Source organism: Solanum stenotomum, chromosome 11 (assembly GCF_019186545.1).
Source record: "Solanum stenotomum isolate F172 chromosome 11, ASM1918654v1, whole genome shotgun sequence".
NCBI lineage: Eukaryota > Viridiplantae > Streptophyta > Magnoliopsida > Solanales > Solanaceae > Solanum > Solanum stenotomum.
In genome coordinates this window covers 54267636-54282883 of record NC_064292.1, presented here as the reverse complement: position 1 = coordinate 54282883, position 15248 = coordinate 54267636, and the positions used below count along the sequence as shown (strand labels likewise).

At 38.3% G+C, this 15248-nt stretch overlaps 2 protein-coding genes, 1 long non-coding RNA gene and 1 pseudogene across 3 annotated transcripts in view; 3 read left to right on the top strand and 1 right to left on the bottom strand.

Annotated features, from left to right (window-relative positions):
• The window catches only part of LOC125843862 (uncharacterized), a 573332-nt gene that overhangs the window by 467359 nt on the left and 90725 nt on the right, over nt 1-15248 (top strand). The gene's annotated exons all lie outside the window — the stretch shown is intronic.
• LOC125843921 (uncharacterized) overlaps nt 1-15248 on the bottom strand; it is a 105150-nt gene that overhangs the window by 1435 nt on the left and 88467 nt on the right. The window lies entirely within an intron of this gene.
• LOC125843909 (uncharacterized) overlaps nt 1-15248 on the top strand; it is a 54615-nt gene that overhangs the window by 377 nt on the left and 38990 nt on the right. The window lies entirely within an intron of this gene.
• LOC125843899 (TMV resistance protein N-like) lies at nt 10579-11603 on the top strand (annotated as a pseudogene).

The window sequence follows — 15248 nt, the reverse complement described above, 5'->3', positions numbered from 1 at the left end:
TTTTTTCGATACTCAAATCAGATCCTGGAATCATTCAATCTTCACTAAATTCTGACCTTGAAGTCACAAGTGAAGATTTTTTTCCAGATAGGTACTCACTCACAAATCAAGAATTTGAACATGAAAATTAGTAAACATTTAAAGGGTCATTTGTTATGGGAATGGGGCATACAAAGATAATGTGAGAAATATATGGGAAAAATATTATTGAATTGTGTATCTAAATTGTTACATTGAGACCCTATTTATAGACAATACATTGAAATCCTTTTCTAACTAGAATTCCTATTCCTATTCTTCTTCCTATTCTAACTAGGAATATATATACATATTTCTATTCTAACACTCCCCCTCAAGCTGGTGCATACAAATCATATGTACCTAGCTTGTTACAGATGTAATTAATACGAAGACTTGTGAGGGACTTGGTGAAGATATCTGCAAGCTGATCATTTGACTTCACAAATTTCGTAACAATATCTCCTGAGAGTATCTTTTCTCTGACAAAGTGACAGTCAATCTCAATGTGCTTAGTCCTTTCATGAAACACTGTATTTGATGCGATATGAAGAGTTGCTTGATTGTCACACACAAGTTCCATCTGATCAATTTCGCCAAATTTTAGTTCTCTCAGCAACTGTTTGATCCAAACTAGCTCACAAGTTGCTGCCGCCATTGCTCGATATTCTGATTCTGCACTAGATCGAGCAACCACGCTTTGTTTCTTACTCTTCCACGACACCAAATTACCTCCTACTAAAACACAATATTCGGATGTCGAACGTCTATCAGAGGGTGATCCTGCCCAATCAACGTCTTTATATCTAGTGATATGCTCATGGCCTTGATCCTCATAGAGTAGTCCTTTACCAGGAGCTGACTTTATATATCGCAGGATACGAACAACTGCTTCCCAATGACTATTACAAGGGGAAGTCATAAACTGACTTACAAAACTCACAGGAAAAGAAATGTCAGTGAGATAATTCAATTTTCCAACGAGTCGTCTATACCTTTCAGGATTACTTAGTGGCTCCCCCTGTCCTGGAAGGAGTTTAACATTCAGATCCATAGGAGTGTCAATAGGTCTACATCCCATCATTCCCGTCTCCTCAAGAATATCTAAGACATACTTGCGTTGAGAAATAGCAATACCTGATCTAGACTGAGCAACCTCAATACCTAGAAAATACTTTAATCTTCCAAGGTCTTTAGTCTGGAAGTGCTTAAAGAGATGTTGCTTCAATTTGGTGATACCATCTTGATCATTACCAGTGATAACAATATCATCAACGCACACAACCAAATAGATACACCGATTTGGTGCAGAATGTCGATAAAACACAGAGTGATCAGCTCCACTACGAGTCATGCCAAATTGTTGAATAACTGTGCTGAACTTCCCAAACCAAGCTCTAGGAGACTGCTTCAGACCATAGAGTGACATATGCAATCGACATACAAGGCCTACTAGACTCTCCCTGAGCAACAAAACCAGGTGGTTGCTCCATATAGACTTCCTCCTCAAGATCACCATGCAAAAAAGCATTCTTAATGTCCAACTGATGAAGAGGCCAATGACGAATGACATCCATAGATAGAAAAAGACGGACATATGCTATTTTAGCCACAGGGGCAAAAGTGTCACTATAATCTAGCCCAAATATTTGAGTATACCCTTTGGCAACAAGGCGAACCTTAAACTAATCAACCTGACCGTCTGGACCAATTTTGACTGCATAAACCCAACGACAACCAACAGTAGATTTACCTGTAGGAAGAGAGACAAACTCCCAAGTACCACTCTTATGCAAAGCAGACATCTCATCAACCATAGCCTGCCTCCATCCAGAATGAGAAAGTGCTTCACCTGTAGTCTAAGGAATAGAAATAGAGGACAAAGACGATTCAAAGGCATAATGGGGTGATGATAGATGATGATAACTCAAGAAGGTATAATGAGGGTTAGTATTTCGAGTGGATCGTTTACCTTTTTGAAGTGCAAGCGGTTGGCTAGGAGGAGGCAAGTCCGCAGTACGAGCAGGGTCTGGCGCATGACATGAATCATCTGGGACTAGCGCTGGACGCAGACGGCGGTGATAAGTTAGGAGTGGTGGCACTACAACTGGAGATGTAGAAGTAACAATAGATTCCTCAAAAGTTGGTACAGGTAAAACCTGAGGCATGGGTAAGACCATAGATACATCAGGATGATCAGAAGACGTATAGTAAGGCTGAGACTCAAAGAATGTAACATCAGCGGACATAAGGTAACGATGAAGATCATGTGAATAACAACGATACCCTTTTTGAACTCGAGAGTAACTAAGAAAGACACATTTGAGGGCACGAGAGGCTGATTTATCTTTCCCTGGGGCTAAGTTATGAACAAAACATGTGCTCCCAAAGACACGAGAGGGGATAAGATAGAGATGTGACTCAGGAAACAGTATGGAATGTGGAACCTGATTCTGAATAAAAGATGAGGGCATTCTATTTATTAAATAACAAGATGTAAGAACTGCATCTCCCCAAAAACGCAGCGGAACATGGGATTCAAGGAGAAGAGTACTAGCAGTCTCAATAAGATGCCTATTTTTCCTTTCTGCTACACCGTTCGTTGAAGGGTGTATGGACAAGTAGTCTGGTGAATAATGCATTGGTGAGTCATAAACTCCTGAAATTGGGAGGATAAGTATTCTAAGGCATTATCACTACGAAAAGTACGAATAGAAACACCAAATTGATTTTGTATTTCAGCAAAAAACTTTTGAGATGTTTGTTTACTTGCGCGATTTCGAAGGAACTCATTATATTCCTTAAGAACAATAGGATCATAACTGGGCGGTGGACCATGCAAAATATAACATATATCACGAGTGTGTCCAGGTTTATGACAATGACTACACTTGGATCGAGGTTTCCCAAAACGCCCTCCCTCTCGCCGATTCTCCATAGACTGGTATGTATGCTTTTCTGTGGTTTGAGATGCGAGAATAAAGAGTCAACAATGGGTGATGAAACTTCTTTGTGACTGGGAGGTGCAGCAAGACGAAGCAGACGAGAGAATAATTCATCAATTGAGGGAACTGTAGGACTGGCTAGAATCTGGTCACGCACAGAGTTATGGTCAGGTCCAACAAGTGTAAGAACTAGAAACAATATTTGCCTTTGCTCTTGTAGTGATAGGCATCAACGTTTCAAATTCCTCCATGATTGCCTGTACTTGTCCCAAGTAAGTAGACATATCAGATTCTTGTTTCTTTAAGTTGGTCATCCGAGATATCACATCATAAAATCGAGATATGTCATTAGTGTATAAAGCACGTGCCATTTCCCAAACTAAATAACATGTCTGGAATGGGCGAAACAAGGGCATCAACTTAGAATCAATAGAGCGCCAAAGGAGACTACGTAATTGGGCATCCACTTTCTCCCATTGTGCTTTGGCTTTTGCACCTTCGTCACTAGACTTTGTCTTTTCATCTACAACGCAAGCATTGTTTGTTAAGTGATCTTGAACACCTTGACTCTTGCACCACAACTCAACTGAAGAAGCCCAAGTTAAATAGTTTGAACTTCCCATTAATGGTTCTGAAGTGATTGTAAGGCTTGAACTTCCAATCCCCGTATCTTTGGAGCCAAAAACATCACACCCGAAAGACATTTTTTGAAATTTGACTTGAAAAGAGTAAGAAACTCGCTGGAAACTGCCGGAATCTACCCACAGTGGCCTGAAAATTTTGATTTCGCCGGAAACTGCCTGAAAATTACCGGAACCCTAATTCCGGTGATCGAATCTAGAGAAAACTGAATGGGTTCTGGTCGAAAATACTGGGTGACCCCAACAGAAGAAAACAACTCGAAAAAAGATGACCGGAGTAGCACTCACGCGCCAGCGCGTGAACATATCTAGCCGGAAAACTTCCATCTCTGAACGGCGCATGGGGGCGCGTGGGGGGTTGTTTTCCGGTGGATCTGATTGGGGTTCGGTCGCCTGAGCTTCCCGAGCCTCGTGATGGTGTTGTCTTTCGCACAACACCTTCAGAACGAAAGATGACACAAATCAGTCCTAATCGTCGTCGCCGGAATTTGACACGGTGACTTGAAGTTTCTCACCAATGCTCTAATACCATGTGAGAAATATATGGGAAAAATATTATTGAATTGTGTATCGAAATTGTTACATTGAGACTCTATTTATAGACAATACATTAAAATCCTTTTCTAACTAGAATTCTTATTCAGATTCTTCTTCCTATTCTAAGTAGGAATATATATACATATTTCTATTCTAACAGCTATCTCATAGGTTGGGATATCCCTAGGGATTAGTTAACCCCCATTATATGGGATAACTTATTCCATCGTTTTAGTACAAATGGTGGATAAATGATTCCGGGACTAGCTATAATACCCTTAACCGAACATAGAATAAAATATCCTGTATTTTATCCTGGTATTATTATTTCTTATCCCTCATACCAAATGACCCCTTAGAGTAATGGAAACAAATTTCTCTTAAGTTCTATGTTATACTCAATTTTTGTTTTCAACTTGTTCATTTGTGGTTCTTTTTACGATTTAATTGGCTCTAATGTGATTCTCTGTAATCAAGTATTTTTTGTTTCTTTATTTAGTTCACATACCTTTTTCAGTGAGAATGAAGGACTAGGATTTCTCCTTAGAATCATTTATCATATTTGTTTTGAAGCATCATTTTTTTCTTAGCAGATGAATTCTTTAATAGCTATTTCCTTTGTTCAAATTGGGCAATCGGTGTCTTTGATAAGGACGTATATCTAAACCTCTTTGGCTCTGCTGTGTGATGTTTGAGCATCAATCCCCTATAGTCAGCAAAAACTGGAATAGTTAACTTAATTTGTAGATGCTTCTATATCAGCATTAATTTCTTGAGTAAGGGAAACATTCTCTGAGTTCTTCATTTAATTATGTGCTGCATTAGTTACAGAACTAGTTTTTCCTCCATGAAGTAAAATTTTGGTTGGGTTGTGAGGCCTGTGCAGTTGCTGAGGAGTTTATGCGGCAGTTGCCACAGTTAACTAAGCAGGAGCAAGAGACTGAAGATGTTGACGAAGTGAGCACTCTGGATTTATAGAACTAAACTTGAATGCTACAGATGCTTACTATTGTGATGGCTATCTTATCCGAAAGAACCAACTCTTGTATACTCTTCATCGGAAACTGATGTTCACCATTTAACTTGCGAAATAATTTTCATTTTAGAAAAACCAGAAGTTTCTTGAACCCTTCGGGGTGGCCCAGTGGTTTGGGCTTGGGACCTCCATGTTGGAGGTCTCAAGTTCGAAACCCCTTGCCAGCAAAAGCAAGGGGTTTGCCTTCTGGGTCGATCTTGTCGCACCGGACTTGCCTAGTGCGGGTTACCTCTCCTATGTGGTTTGCGAGCTATTGCATAGGAGCGAGGTTTTTACCCTATGCGCACCCAAAGGGTAGCGGCTGCGGGTTTCCCTTGTCATCAAAAAAAAAAAAAACCAGAAGTTTCTTGAACATTACATAACTTTCAAAGCTTTATGTGGGATGACTCAGCTTAGCACTTTTAATTCCTCTATTCCAAATTGAACCTCCACATTTAACTTGTCACTAAGAGTGTTCATCATTGAGCATCCTGAGAAGAAGATCCCAAGTTGGTTCCACCATCAGGGAATGGATAACTTCTTGTGTTTTTCTGTATGTTACTTGTGGCAACTTATTTGAAACCGCTTGATTCCTTTATGTGATGATGGGATGTCATGGATGACCAAGAATCTACTATGCATTTTTTCTTGGTACGTCTTGCTGGCTTATGACATCTAAGTCAAATGGAAAAACACCAAATGGCTTTGGGCGTTTTAGGTTATCTTTCTCTGGAGAAATGACTTGAGTATAGATGTTGTTTGTTGTATAAAGATGAAGCTGAGCTTTTGGCCGTGTTACAAATATGGGAAAATAATGATGAGCCAACAGAGCATTCCATTGGGACAAGGACAAGCAGATATGACAATTGTGAACAGCATGACTCCGTCACCAATGTAGTCAGTTGCTGTCGAATACTCTAATAACATTAGAAACAAAGGACACATTCTAATATTGTGTGCTCTTTTTATATAATTTTCTCCTTCTATTAGCTACAAAGTCTTCTTCCAAAACCAATAAAAAATTTCTTCTCATTCATTCGTTTATTTTCCTTTTTTTGTTTTCCTTTTTCTTTCCTCTATTGGCAGGAACGCATTAATGGGTGATGTACATATCAACAATGAATTTTGTTTATTGATTCTCCCTCTTGTGTTGAGCCATCATTTATACATTGTGAGTTAAAGGCTATGAACAAGTGCAGATTGTGAATTTGAACTTGATAGGTTACTCATATTATTTTTTGTGCCTGAACTGTTAAGGTGAGTGCTTAGTTTAACTATGTGCTGCATTAGTTATAGTACTAGTTTTCCTCCATGAACTAATATTTTTTGGTGGGGGTTTTCAGGCAAGTTCATATGCTGAGGAGTTTATGTGGTAGTTCCCACAGTTTGATCAACAGTTGGTTAAGGGCAAGAGTTTGAAAATGTTGAGGAAAAACCAGAAGTTCCTTGTCAAAAGGTGTGAGGACTCAGTTTAAGGTAGTGATAACTTTAACTATACACTTTTGCAGGGGTCATTTCATATTTGTATCAAGTTAAATGTTGAAGATTCCTTTGAATTACTTCTCATAAGTTCACATAGAAAAAGGCAAAGGGTTGTTCCATCTTTATAGAAACTTTGTACCAAATATCATCAATTTATCTTTTATAACAACCACAATCTATCTGTATTGAACTCGTCCAGGTACACATGGCATGTAAGGAGACAAAACAAGGGAGGTTACAAGAGAAAGCTCGGAAAACAGGTCATCCGGGAGCACAGCTTCAAGGAAAAAGAGCCTTCGAGAAGACATCATCGGGGAATGAACTGAAGATAGCAAAGATGAATCTGAAGGGCAATGATGTGGACAATGAAACAAAGGGAGACAAGGTGTCAGGAGATTCAGGTGCGCTGACGAGCCTCGTATGAATTTGAGCATATTAGTTGGCATTATCAATGGTACTGCCACATGGCGTTTTATCATTAGTCTTTGTATGAAAGGGGATAATTGAAGCATTTCTATTGGCGAAGGTCTCACCATTGTAACCTATAAATAGTTCAGTTTAGAAATTTGTAAAGGGATTCCGAATTTTAGCAATACAACAACAATACATTGTTTACTTAAATACCCAGTCTACTACTCCTTACTTTGTCTAAGTTCTTGCCCAACACATTAACACGAGAATACTATCGGAGCTAAGATACTAGCAGAAAGGCTAAAGAAAGTGATCAGTAAGCTTGTGAATAAACACCAGATGGCCTTCATAAAAGGTAGGCAGATCATTGATGCAGCACTTATAACAAGTGAGTGTGGACACTAGAGTTAAAGGAGATGATCCAGGAATTATGTGCAAGCTGGACATAGAGAAGGCTTATGATCATGTCAATTGGGGCTTCCTAATCAAGATTCTAAAACAAATGGGTTTTGGGGATAAATGGCTGAAGTGGATCGATTATTGCATAAAAACTGTTAGGTTCTCCATTTTAGTGAATGGAGAACCTGTTGGTTTTTTCCCATCAGAAAGGGGTCTAAGGCAGGGAGACCCACTCTCTCCTTTCCTTTTCATCCTAGCCATGGAGGGCTATAATAGTATGATGAGAGTAGCTACCCAAAACAATTGGTTAAAAGGCTTCAAGGTCCGCAACTCTTCGGGAAGGGAAATGCAGATTTGTCATCTGCTTTATGCAGATGACACCATTATTTTCTGTGAAGCCAAGGCTGAACAGGTTGCCTTTATAAGAATGACTTTGGTGGTTTTTGAAGCAGTCTCGGGTTTATCAGTAAATTGGAGGAAAAGCAGCATCTTTCCAATTAAAGAAGTCCCTCAACTTCAGAGCCTAGCAAGGATATTGGGGTGTAAAGTAGAACATCTTCCCACTACTTACTTGGGCATGCCATTGGGACACAATCATAAGGAGCTAGAAATTTGGGACGGCATAATTGAAAAGACAGAGAAGAAATTGGCCAATTGGAAAGCTCAGTATATCTCTTTGGGAGGGAGAGTCACTTTAATAAACTCTGTGTTGGACTCTCTTCCAACTTATGTTATGTCTTTATTCCCTATGCCTGCCAAAGTGGAAGAAAGACTTGACAAACTGAGAAGAGATTTCTTGTGGAAAGGGAATAAAGAAGGGAAGGGTTTGCATTTAGTCAAATGGCAGACTGCACAATTACATAAACAATCTGTTGGACTTGGAATCAGAAACTTGGGGTTGCAGAATAGATGTCTCTTGTCAAAATGGCTATGGAGGTTCAACACTGAGGAAGAAGCACTGTGGAGGGAGGTGATAGTCTACAAGTACGGGTTGAATGGGAATTGGGTCTCCAACTCTGTGAATAGCACTTACGGGGTGTCAGCTTGGAGAACAATAAGAAATTTGTGGCCTGATCTAAGTAGAAACATAAGTCTACAAGGTGGGAAATGGGACGAAAATCCTATTCTGGAAAGAGAATTGGAATGGAAATGAGGCACTGATGGGCTTATTTCCTGACCTATTTTCCTTGTGTACCAATCCGGAAGAAACAGTGGCTGAGGTATGGTCTATTTATGGATGGAATATTGTGTTTAGAAGGCATTTAAATGACTGGGAGATTGGGAGAGTGGCTGAGCTATTACATGTTCTCAATGGTTTTAATGGGTTATCAACAGAAAAAAATTGTATCATATGGAAACACTCTAGAGATGGAAGCCTTTCTGTTAACAAGCTATATATTAAGGAGGTGAATGAGTATCCAGGAGGTAAACTTGGCCCTTGGAAGCAGATTTGGAGGAACAATGTGCCAACCAAGGCTAAGTGTTTCTCCTGGTTGGTTGCCAGAAGAGCATGCTCCACCCATGAGAAATTGAAAAGGAGGGGTTTCTATATTGCTTCTTGGTGCTCTCTCTGTAATGAGACTGAGGAAACCAACAACCATTTGTTCCTCCATTGCAAAGTGACAACACAATTGTGGAACCTTTTTTTGGGACTAACACATACTGAATGGATTATGCCTGAGCATACAGCAGATCTACTTAGTTGCTGGATCAGCAGAGGGGGGAGAAAATCTAAGAAAAAGTGGAGTATAATACCATCATGCATTTGGTGGTGTATTTGGAAAGAAAAAAATAGCAGATGCTATGATAACAAAGCTAATTCAATAGAGAAAGTCAAATGGAACTGCTTGACTACTTTTTATTTTTGGTGTAAAGAGGAAGGGATAGAAGAAACTGCCAAATTTTGGATTTTATAGGCACTTCGTAATCTATTAGCCTTTTTTGTTTTTTCTCTTGTTGGAAACCATTTTTTGGAGGTCTCCAGCATATCCTTAATGCTGATGAATACAACATTACCTTTATCAAAAAAATACTAACGGAGCTAAGACTAGGGCTCGCGGATATGTTTGCAAACACAGTGAAACGTTCAGATATATACTCCTGCACTTTATTTCTCTTTCACTTCGTTTTAACCATAAATCAATATTCAAACTGCTAGTAAATGAATCTAAAAATAGCTGGATTAAGAATTGTGCTCTTGTCCGTTTCAAACAAACATGCTCACAGTTAAGAAGCTTCACTGAAAGTTCCTTCTCTATTACTTTATGAATAATATAATATTCAATGAAAATACTTACCAGTTGACTGGTTCAATTGCAATAATTTAATTCAATTCAATGGTTTTGGCTCCACTCCAGTATGTCACCTCTCAAAAATATAATGAATGGTTCATATTTATTCTCTAAAAACCCAATCATTTGTCAACAGTATCTTATCTCTCTTTTGATCTCCATTGCCAGACAAGAATTCCACCCCATTACCTTCCAAATCTGCCAAGAATTATGGCATCATTTTCTTCTTCTTCTGAGAGTAATTCACGGTATTCATGTCCTCAACGGAAGTACAAGTACGAAGTGTTTCTAAGTTTTAGAGGCAAAGATACTCGCAAAAATTTTACGAGTCACTTGTACGAACGTTTGGATAGCAGGGGAATATTCACCTTTCTAGATGATAAAAGGCTAGAGAATAGTGATTCCCTATCAAAAGAACTAGTGAAAGCTATAGAAGAATCTCAAGTTGCTGTAATCATTTTCTCAAAGAACTATGCTACGTCGAGGTGGTGCTTGAATGAACTTGTGAAGATCGTGGAATGCAAGGAAAAAAATGGACAATTAGTCATACCAGTGTTTTATGATGTGGATCCATCACATGTTCGAAACCAAAGGGAGAGCTATGCAGAAGCCTTTGCCAAACACGAATCAAGGTATAAGGATGATGTTGAAGGAATGCAGAAGGTGCAAGGATGGAGGACTGCTCTAAGTGATATCGCAGATCTAAAAGGATATGATCTTCGTGATAAGTGAGTTTGGCTTACGACGTGCATAGTCCTTTTTTTCATAATTATGGATGTGAAATTCTACTTATTCTGGTCTCTCTTATCTGTATATATCAATAATGTTGTTATTTTTTGTAGGATTGAATCAGAATGTATTGGGGAACTTGTTAATGAAATTTCGCCCAAATTATGCGAAACTTCTTTATCTTATTTGACAGATATTGTGGGAATAGATGCTCATTTAAAGAAAGTCAACTCCCTTCTAGAGATGAAAACAAATGATGTTCGGATTGTGTGGATCTGGGGAATGGTGGGAGTTGGTAAAACGACAATAGCAAGAGCTATTTTTGATTTACTCTCATCTAAATTTAAATTTGATGGTGCTTGTTTTCTTCCGTACAATAAAGAAAACAAGTATGAAATACATTCTCTGCAAAGTATCCTTCTCTCTAAACTGGTAGGGGAAAAAGAAAGTGTGCATGATAAGGAGGACGGGAGGCACCTGATGGCTCGTAGACTTCGTTTGAAGAAGGTTCTAGTTGTGCTTGATAACATAGATCATGAAGACCAATTGGATTACCTTGCAGGGGATCTTGGTTGGTTTGGTAATGGCAGCAGAATTATTGCAACAACTAGGGACAAGCATTTCATAGGAAAAAATGATGCTGTATATCCTATGACTACACTACTTGAACATGATGCTATACAGTTGTTCAACCAATATGCTTTCAAAAATGAAGTTCCAGATAAGTGTTTCGAGGAGATAACGTTGGAGGTAGTAAGTCATGCTGAAGGCCTTCCTTTAGCCCTGAAAGTGTGGGGTTCTTCCTTACATAAGAAGGATATTCATGTGTGGAGGAGTGCTGTTGATCGAATAAAGAGGAACCCTTGTTCAAAAGTTGTTGAAAACCTCAAAGTAAGTTATGATGGGTTGGAGCGTGAAGATCAAGAGATATTTCTAGATATATTGCATGCTTCTTAAGAGGGAAAAAACAAACCGAAATCAAGCAAATTCTTGAGAGCTGTGATTTTGGAGCTGATGCCGGATTGAGGGTGCTAATTGACAAGTCTCTTGTGTTCATCTCTGAAGATGATATGATTCAAATGCATGACTTAATACAAGAGATGGGAAAATACATAGTGACAATGCAAAAGGAAAGGGGAGAACTCAGCAGACTATGGCTCACTCAAGATTTCGAAAAATTCTCAAATGCAAAAATACAAGTAAGTGGGGCCAAAACTTACCTTACCAATCTTCGGTCTGTTAGGCACTTGATCATCGATTACTTTTTATTTAAAAGATGACAATTACTGGTGTTGTTTAAATTACAGTTTCCTTCTATCATAACATGAAAAACTTTTCGACTCGACTCTAAAGAACTTCTCAAGAAAATGTACTACTACAAAATAGAATTACAAAATTAATTGCTCAAAAGTATTTCTCTTAAGCGACATATTTCTTGAGAAAGACCTAACTAATGCTGTACCTTGATTTGTCTAGTGGCACTATTTATTCAAGAACTTCAAGTGCCATAGTAAATAAATAGAACATGAGAAATTTGGCATTGCGAGGAGTGAGAAAGCAGTCATACTGAGTGCGGATTTTATTTATGCAGATATTTGAAGTTATACTTTTTATAGACTAATGATTCTTTTATCAGGGGACCAAGGCAATTGAAGCAATCTGGATACCAAAAATTCAAGACCTAAGGTTTAGCAAAAAGGCCATGAAAGATGTGGAAAAGCTTAGGATATTATACATCAATGGTTTTCATACACATGATGGCTCCAACGATCAGTACCTTCCCAGCAACTTGCGTTGGTTAGACTGTTGTAAGTATCCTTGGGAATCATTGCCAGCCAAATTTGATCCTGACATGCTTGTTCATCTTGATCTCCGGCAGAGTTCACTGCTTCATTTATGGACTGGAACAAAGGTGCAATAGCTGAATTCAATTTTATTTGTATTTTGATCAAGTACATAGATAAAGACATCTTAACTCGACCGTAGATACACTTTTTATTGATGAGTTAATGGTCAAAAATACACTTAAAAGTATCCCGATTAGACTTCTTTAAAGAATCAAATACTTTTAGCTTTAGCCAGGGGCGGATCCAAAGGCTTAGTTACAAGTTCACGTGAACTAAGTAGCTTTTGAAAAAAAAAATGAAACAAAATAGTTTCTAGATTCACAGATAGCCACTAGCCAAATCGAAATCCACCCTAATTATATGATGATTCTTTTACCTGACATTTCTTGTTTTCCTATCTCATTCGTTTTCTGTTTTGAATAGCAGAAATTTCCTTTTCTACGGAGGCTAGATCTCAGCCGCTGTGCAAACCTGATGCTAACACCAGATTTCACGGATATGCCAAATTTGGAGTATTTGGGTCTGGAAGAGTGTAGTAATCTTAAAGAGGTTCACCATTCCCTGAGATGTTCCAAAAAACTTATTAAGTTAAATTTGGGAGACTGTAAAAGCCTTGAGAGTTTTAGCTATGTTTGCTGGGAATCTCTTGAATGTCTATATCTACAAGGTTGCTCTAATTTGGAGAAATTTCCGAGGATCTGGGGAAAATTGAAGCCGGAGATAAAGATTCAAGTGCAATGCTCTGGGATAAGGAAACTACCACCAGCTATTATTCAGCACCAGTCTAGTCTTACTGAGCTAGATTTGAGTGGCATGCAAAACCTTGCAACACTTTCATGCAGCATTGGCGAGTTGAAAAGTTTGGTGATGCTAAAAGTGTCCTACTGCTCAAAAACTCACAGCTCTAATATTTATCTTTGAGAATCTGCAGCAACAACCAGTCTCTTCACAAATTTGCAGCTCTCGTCTCCACTTCTGCTGAGCCATGGTGAGTTAACTGATGTGAACAAGCTTAAATTTTTGATACTCAAATCAGATCCTAGGATCATACGATCTTAATTCAATTCGTACCTTAAAGTAGTCGTAAATCAAGAATTTGAAGTTGAAAATTAGTGAACTCTAAAATGAAAAGGTGAATACTTCAATTGATGCCATATAGTTTAGTTTTACAATTTGAAAAGATGTCATTTAGAAAGATAAATAGAGCTAGCAATTGCTATAAGGGCTTCTTACTATAAGCGTTGGAGTCAGTCTGTCTGAGTATGTAAACTATGTGGTGGATGATAACAAATAAACCTTCTACATCAGCCAATTCTTCTTCCTGCTGTAACCGTCCAAGAATTTTCACGTAGTGTATCGGAAAACAAATGTTGCTTCTATGTTCTATGCTATACTCAAAATTGGTTTTAGACTTGTTCATTTATGGTGCTTCTGTTTACATATTTCTAAAACTCTTTGGCTTTGTTGCGTGATATTTGAGCATCTATCAATCTCCTATAGGCGGCGAAAAATGGTATAGTTCTCAACTTACTTTGTAGTTGCTTCTATATCAACATTAATTCCTCAAGCAAGGGAAACATTGTCTGAGTTCTTCGTCTGATTATGTGTTGCATTAGCTATAGAACTAGTTTTTCCTCCATGAAGTAAAATTTTGGTGGGGTTTTCAGGTCTGTGCAGCTGCTGAGGAGTTTCCGCGGCAGTTGCACTGTTAACTAAAGGGGGGGCAAGAGACTGAAGATGTGATAAAGTGAGCCTTTTTGGACCATAGTATTAACGGCATGGGAATTTTTGGATCAAAGTGTTGTCATGAGTGATGTTTTTATTCAATTTCGCATAGTTTAAGGACATTTTTGAAATTTTATCATTTTTTTTTTCTTTAATTGAAGTGACACCTTGTGGAGTATATTGTGATATTGCAAATTGCAAAAACAGACAATAACAAGTAAAAAATAATGTAAAATGTCGCATGGCTAGCACCACCGGTTGCATCAACTCTGTCATCACCACCACCACCATCGTTCATGGAAACGGACTCCAACATAACCGCCTTTTTGCAGATACCACATTTATTATTCTCAACATAGCTAGTTGATGATGATGAGTAAACACTAGTAGTAGTAGTATTTACCTTACCATTTATGCCATCACGTATAACTATAGTAACATCTTTTGCACCACCACTTTTGGTGGCTCCACCACCAACTCGACCAGCGGTGGCAGCTAGACGTTGACATTGACAAAAGACGGTGGAGCAACAATGCGACACGTGCCTCGTGTTATTTCATCAGTTCCAATACTATTAATGCAACATTCTACGATGAAAATAAATACACCAACAAAGGAAGAAATCAATAATATGATGTTTAACACGTACAATGTGTCCATATTTTCTAGCTAATTAATCAAGTTAGTTTGTGAATTTTTTTTTCCAAGAGAACTTACCAAGCCTTCTTTTTATACTTGTAATAATAATTAGTGGCATAAAACAGAATTTCCATTATTTAATTTAGTTACAAAACGCAATTACCATATTTGGTTACTTTGATACTTGTAAGCAACTTGTGAGGAATTTCATTAACATTTTGGTAAAAATGGCGTCATGCCAATTACTGTTAGTTAAAATTCCTCAACTTTACAAGTAATTGTTTTTTGGCGGAAAATCTCATTTAGACACTTGAACTCGGACTTTCTATATGGGAACAAGCTAGAAAACTCGTATTCTGTTCAATTGGAACAAGCCTGAATTAATGTGTCTAAATAAGATATCCGCATAAGTTTAAGGGCTTGTACATGAATTTGACCTTGTAACATCTTTTGAGCCATCATGCATAACTTTACTACCACCTCAGAATCACCACTTTTAGCAGCTCGAGCAACGGAAACAGTCTGGTTGTTCTGGCTGCTACCACCATAGACACTTAACATGGACAAAC